A 7,682-nucleotide genomic window follows, 5' to 3' on the forward strand; every position below is an offset into this window, starting at 1 on the left:
TCCAATGCTATAACAAATCAGGCCATGTGCACGTTACCTGGGGGTGAATCAATTCCCCAAAATCCAATAGAGAAAGATGTAGAGCGCAGTAACGGCACCAGGACTTCAAGGTAGATGAAAGCAAAAGTGGATTTATTTCACCTCAACACAGCAACGTTTCGGTTCAACAGGAACCTTTCTCAAGCCATAACAAACTGAATAAAGTGTCAAGCATTTATAGGAGGAGCATACATCAATCGATAATAAAACAATTATATGTATAAATCCATCAAAACATGTATAGAGCATATGTAAATATTAAATGAAAGCATTTTATACAGTGCACATCACTCTTCCACTGTGAAATATATAGGAAAAATACAATATATATACAAAATGTGGTGAAAATTGCAAGGGATACTGTAAATGAGGGCAATTTCAGATAATTGGAAGCAGGCAGAGGCTAATTACTACATAGCACACATGTACTCACTGTAAATCAATCTGTAGAGAGGATGGAAAATGCGCCCGACACACACATGTGTGTGTCTAGTGCGCATGTCCCAAGATGGCGCCCAGACCGGATATTTCATCCGGTGGACCGCATCAGACAGCAGGTTCCCACTGCGCACGCGCCACAACGGAGCTTGCGTTCCACCGCTCCTGCGCATGCGCCAGCCGGGATACAGCTAATTAAGAACCTATAAATATCTGTATATAACATAATATCCGAATTTGGATTGGAACAGTAACTAGGACTCAGTTGTCCATCCACATAGAAGCATATCGATATAAGTCCATATAAGTAGAAAGGCTATACCAAATGCATATGTGTACATAGATGCAGTGCTGCTAATGTAGTATGTGGCCCCCTAGTGGTAAAAAACCAAATCTACACGTTATGTTCTCTCAATATGATGTGATTGTAATCACTGATGGGAATGCTACGTATATTATATAAAAGGAACAATACACACTCCAAACATGGATATCAGATAGTCCCAGTAGAATAGTATAGCAGAGAGAAACACGTTGGACCCATATTTGAATGGAGAAATGAACTAACGTTTATTAGAATTATCTGGGAGGAATTACATACATGAACAGCATTGCAACTATATGGTCCGGATACACAGTACTTCTAGGTTATAATTGAATTTAGCTATCTCAATAGAGCCCTGCAAATATATATTCCAAGTGTAACGTTGATGCATTTTAGAGAGAGAAGAACTTCTGCCGCTTTCCAATGTCTCTCAAAATTGCTTAACAAACAGTTATGTATCTAAAACGTGGAAAGAAAAGAAAAAGTGCATTAATATACAAAATATGCAAGTTTAAAAAGAGATATATAAAATATATAATATAGTATGTATATTCAAAGAAGGTCAACATAGGACCTCACTTGAGCTATACATAACAGACACAAATTATACCTTTGAGAGCGCCAACCCATCCTATCTTTATAGGTCCACGGGAGAAAATGAATACATAGTCACTAACTCAAATATGTGGGCCACAAGGATATTCTATGTTCAACCCCTTGGGAGACATGGTTTCTAGTCTAAAAATCCACTCGAGCTCTTTTCTTTTGAGCATTAACCCCCTGTCACCGCCACGTCTAAGCTGAGGCACCGAGTCAATGACTCTAAATCTCAGCTGTGATAAACTATGCTTCTTCTCAACAAAATGTCTCGATACTGGTAGATCTTGTCTCTTAGTTTTGATGTTTGATTTGTGATTTCTTATCCTGAGACGTACCTCTGTAGTGGTCTCACCAACATAGTGAAGACCACATGGGCAGCTGAGCAGATAAATTACATACGATGATTGGCACGTAAAAAAAACTTTGATATTTATAGGTTGGCCATTATGTGGGTGATTGAAGATGCCACCCTTGATCATCATATCACAGATGTTACAACCAAGACATGGGAAGCACCCATATTTCGGGGGGGCCAGAAACATCTGGTTTCTCCGATGCGACCCAATATCGGCCTTAACCACACTATTTTTGAGTGTTTTACCTCTCCTATATGCCATCATAGGCCTCTCCCGGAATTCGGTGACCCTCGGAAGAGCTCTTTCCAACATCTTCCAATCCCTCCTCAGAATCCCACCAATCTGTGGGCTTAATGAGGAGAAAGTGGAGATGAATGGCAACCGAACATTCTTTTTAGTAGCAGTCTGACCACTGAGAAGGTCCTGCCTATCCAACAGATGCACCTTCCGTCTATTGAGATCCAATACATAATCTGGATAACCCCGATCTGAAAATTTCTTGCACATTTGGTTGAGTCTTGAGGACAATTTATCCTCCTGACTCACCACCCTTTTAACTCTGATAAGCTGACTATAAGGTAATGACTTTAGCAGCATACTTGGATGTCCACTAGTGAAATGTAAGAGATTATTTCTGTCCGTTTTTTTAGAGAACAGATCAGAAACTAATCTATTGTTAATAATGGAAATTCGAGTATCCAAAAATTCAATAGAACTTGTAGAAAAAGACATGGTAAATATTATAGTGGGATTTAAATCATTTAGAAATGTAACGAACTCCTGTAATTGATTCACTGAACCGGTCCATATGAGGAAGACATCGTCTATGTATCTCCACCACCGCAGTACTGAACTGAAGTGGTGGGACACATAGACAAGGCCCTCCTCAATACGCCGCATAAAGATATTGGCGTATGTAGGGGCCACATTGGACCCCATTGCCGTTCCTCTTTTCTGTAGATAAAAAGTATCTCCTACCAAAAAGTAATTCTTCACAAGAATAAATTCCAATAACGATCGAATAAACCCAATTTTATCGTCAGAAAAGCCAGACCTCTCTAGATAGAAGAGTGAGGCATCAATACCCTCCTGATGGGTAATTGAGGTATACAGACTCCCTACATCAAGGGTAACCAGAACCGACCGGTCAGGAATCACCAGATCCTGAATCCTGACCAGGAAGTCCGAGGTGTCCCTTATATAGGAGTCTGCACCAATAGCAAACTCCCTAAGAATTTTATCCAAAAATGTTGCAGCTGGGACAAATAGGGAATCACTCCCCGAGACAATAGGTCGTCCAGGGGGCCGAGTGGAATCCTTGTGAATTTTAGGCAGTAAATAAAGGACAGGGGTCACAGGGAATTTCACCTGTAAAAAATCATGTAAATTCCTGTCAATAGTTTTGTTCTTAAATGCATTGCCGATCAGGGTATCTAACTCACGTAAATACGCGAACTTAGGATCACCCAAAAGAACAGCATAGACATTATTATCATTCAGTTGTCTGGTCATTTCTTCCAGATAAAGGGAGGTGTCCATAACAACTATGGCACCCCCCTTATCTGCCGGTTTAATGGTAAGATCCCTGTTACATATCAATTCTTTAAGCGCCATATTTTCTGAGTGTGTCAAATTTCTCTGAGTACACTGACCACTCTGCACTTTCCTCAATGAATTTATCTGTTCTCTAACAAGTAAAATATACGTTTCAACAGCATGGATATTTTGGGGAGGTTGAAATTTGCTTTTATTAAATAACCCATAATCCTTAAGATGGAGCATCTCACTAGCTGAAGTTATGGAAACAGCATCAGCCGATTGAGGCTGTTCAGAGAAATACGCTTTAAGTCTTAATGATCTAAAAAAACATTCAAGATCTAAATTCAATCTAAACCAATCTATAGGGTTATTTGGACAGAAAGATAGGCCACGATTGAGCACTTTGACCTGTGAATCGGTAAGTATACATGACGAAATATTCACCACTAGATCTGGGGGGTTTTCTTTCTGGTCTGATATTGCCGTGTCCCCCGTGCTGGAGTAGACCTGCCTCTGGTTCTGTTGGCACTCACTCTTCCTCCTATGTTTCCTCCCGCCCCTGCGGGTTCGCTTTCTCCCATACTGGGGGTGTCCATGTTGTCCCCTAAAAAAGGAACATTATACTGGTCATCAGAAAATTCTGAATCCGTGACGTATGGCTCGGCTCCCCTGTGTCTTCTTCTGGGTCCTCTTTCGATCCTCCTGGGACCCCTTGGGTCAGCATCTTCGCCCTGCCAGCAATAAATTTTGCCAGTGGCGTAATCATCTAGATCTCGCTGCCATTTCTGGCGTTTGGTCTTCTCAATGTCGCTACGAAACCTCTGTAAAAATGCAGAAACTTTCTCTCTCAAGTTTGAGAAATCTTGTATGGACATCATCTCTCTCAGCTGGGCCTCTTTCTCATTCAGACGTATTTTCACCAGATCGATTTCCTTCTGTAAGAACTCCAGGTTCAACAGCAAAAGATCTTGGGAATACTTGTTTGAGATAGCTTCAAACCTCTCCTTAAATGCTGTATTGGCAGGGAAGAGATTGGGCCTCAAATGTGAGCGCATGCCACGCGGTATACGGAGACATCTATAATACTCGCCAAGTGTTGATAGGTGTAGCTCAAGGGAAATCACTCTCTTAGAATCTGCCTCCCATTTTCTCCGTACGTTCTCAACGGTGGGAACACTTAGAAAGGTGACATCTCCCGATAGACCTTGTAGGATACGGTCAGCGTCCTCTCTGGTATAAGTAAAAACTTGAGGCGTAATCACACCTATATCCAGCTCATCTTCGGTATATATATATATAATTATGTGTGTATAGGAGATAGCATAGCATATCTATAGCACTATGACCCTATAAACTATGGATAGGATTAGATACATTGGCTCAGCAGTCAGTATTACACATGATCGGATTAGAGAGGGCCCAGCAGACAGTATCACACATGATGGGATTAGATACAGTAGCTCAGGGGTTATGGGGGGGGGGGGTGTTATGGGGGGGGGTTATGGGGGGGGGTTATGGGGGGGGGGGGGGGTTATGGGGGGGGGTTATGGGGGGGGGTTATGGGGGGTTTATGGGGGGGGGGTTATGGGGCACAAACAGACTTCCCTCCTATTGAGAACTACATTGTGGAGGGGGGGGTTATGGAGGGGGGGTTATGGGGGGGGGGGTTATGGGGGGGGTTATGGGGGGTTATGGGGCACAAACAGACTTCCCTCCTATTGAGAACTACATTGTGGATCCCTTCAAAACAAAATAAGTAAGTGAGTGTGGAGGTGACAGATCTTTAATAAATGATGAGGGAAGCTTTGAAATGTAGCCACTCCAATAATTCAGAGATCTGATCTATGAAGCACTTACTTGACCTTCCAAACCAAGGATGCTCAGGTATCATTATAACTCTATTACTGTAAACTTGGAACTAAAAACCACATGCACCAGTAGCATTAGTACACACAGACATCTGCCAGCTCAACCCAGTAACGTGCTGGTTACATCAGCAACATGAGACAAGTGAGCTGTATTAATCATAAGCTGGCAGAGACCGTTTCAGACATTATTCAGAGTAACTGTTTGGGTAGGTTCACACGCAGTGAGCAAAAAAATCTGAAAATACAGAGCTGTTTTCAGGCGAAACCAGCTCCTGATTTTCAGACTTGTTTTTTTTTTTTAACAACTCGTGTTTTTTGCAGCATTTTTTACAGCCGTTTTTTTAAGCTGTTTTTCAATGGACTCCAAAAACGCCTCCAAAAACATCCCAAGAAGTGTGCTGCACTTCTTTTGACGAGCCGTCATTTTACGCACCATATTTTGACAGCAACGTGTAAAATAAAGGCTTGTGAGAACAGAACATCGTAATTCCCATTGAAAGCAATGGGCAGATGTTTGCAGGCGTATTAGGGGCGTTTTTTCAGGCTTAAAATGCCCGAATTCCGTCTGAAACCACTGCGTGTGAACATATCCCAAGGCTGTGTTAACACATTGCATATTTGTTCCAGAATTTCAGTTGCGTAATTTGCAACAATATTCCACAAAAAATTACAGTACGATGTAAATGAATGGCGTTTTACCAAACCCCATCAACTTACCGAATAAAAAAAATCCACACTGGAATATAGGTATGCAGGGAATTTTCAAATCCACAGCAGACCATATCCATTTTGGAAATGCCGCCGATTTTATTCACAGCGATGCCAATAGTAAAATCCATACCTATCTATGCACCAAAATCTAACACATGCAGATTTTTAGACCGATTCAATAGTGTATTTTTTCTGCTGTATGTGAACCTTGCCTTAGGGAACATGCAGTCATACTACATCTCCAAAGAGACCTCAGAGTTGTTCAAAGCCATAATACAGCACCCATAAAAGCCTATGGGGCCTTACCAAAACTTTGTATGTCTCCAATGTTATATGGAGACAGTTTCAGCTCTGCTATGTGTATGCATTCTAATAAGGAATTGTTCCAAAAAGCCCTTAAACTTCCACCACTATCTGGGGGATGTGATTTGTCATCTGGAATCCCATCAATGCCAAGAATAAGCAAGAAAACATTGCTCGATTTCCAAGTAAATGAAAGAGTTGCAGAAAGTTTTTTGGGTCATTCTCAGACAGTGGTCAACCCCACTGATCACACTTGTTTCTAAACACTTTTCTCCAGAAGAGTCATGCACGAGAATTATTATTATTTTTTAACGTTTTGATATGTTTTCAATGGCCAGATGTTAGATTAAATTCTATATGGAAATATGAGCGCCTATAAACATAGCGTTTGTTTTTTGTGGTTTTGTAATGTCTTTTTGGTCTGTTGTGCTCTAATTGGAAACACCACATTTTTTTTTTTCTGGGGGTTTTTCCTTTATAGAACTTTGAAAATGCATGTACAAAACAGCCCACTCCATGTTGTTTTCTGACACGTGGTTGTTACATTTTCATAGAATTGTGTTTTGTATACAAAACACTGCAACGTTGAGTTATTAATGCAGCTAGACACAACTCAAGCTGCTTACAGCAAATCTGGCTGACAGCCCAAACAAAATCCTTTGCCTGTAGATTGAGCAAGAAAAAAAAAATATATAAGTATGTGAGCCGCCTTCAGCACTCCATCTGCTATGCTTAACTGCTTATCTCTAGCATCTTCCAAGAGGTCAGCAGGAGGCAGAAATTCTATTCTCAGACAGGACTAGAACTTCTACACTGCGCAGGTTACTGTAGCGCAGGGGTCACACGCACTCGGCCCGTGGGCCACATGTGGCCCGAGGCGGTCCTCTGCAGCACGCGACCCACGGGGAGAGAGCGTTTGGAAGGAGGATCGCTCCTTCATGACGTCAGTCCTCCCGCATTGCGAGCGCATTGGTGAGCAGTGGCCCGACAGTCCCATGTAGTGGAAACCCCCTGTTGTAGCGCCCCACTTTTGACAGCGCTACACACCCCGGTCCAGGAGGGAGTCTCAATGGAGCTACCTACATGGAGGGGTGTGTAGGGCGCTGTCATCAGGGTGGGGTATGTTGGGCCCATTCTACAGCAAAGGAATCCCAGGCCAGTGCACAAGGCATGTCTAGCTTGTGATTCCACTCCTATAGGGGGGTACTATCTATAAGGGGGGGGGTTGTCAGCATCTACCGGGGGGCAGTGTGTGGCAGCATCTAAAAGGGGCTGCCCAATCTTGACATGTGTGTCTGCCAAATACTGCCAACTGAGCCGCCGGACTGCATTTAGTGACACTTAAACTGGATTGTTGAAATAAGAACGTGGAGAAATCTCAAATTTTAAACCTAGCGGTATTATTATAGTAATGTAGTGTTTATAGTAGTTCAAATAACTAATTGATTAGCAATAATTTTGTTTTGTATCAAATTTGAAAGTAATGCGGCCCGACCACTTCCC

This window comes from Rhinoderma darwinii, chromosome 5, assembly GCF_050947455.1.
Source record: "Rhinoderma darwinii isolate aRhiDar2 chromosome 5, aRhiDar2.hap1, whole genome shotgun sequence".
Classification (NCBI taxonomy): Eukaryota; Metazoa; Chordata; class Amphibia; order Anura; family Rhinodermatidae; genus Rhinoderma; species Rhinoderma darwinii.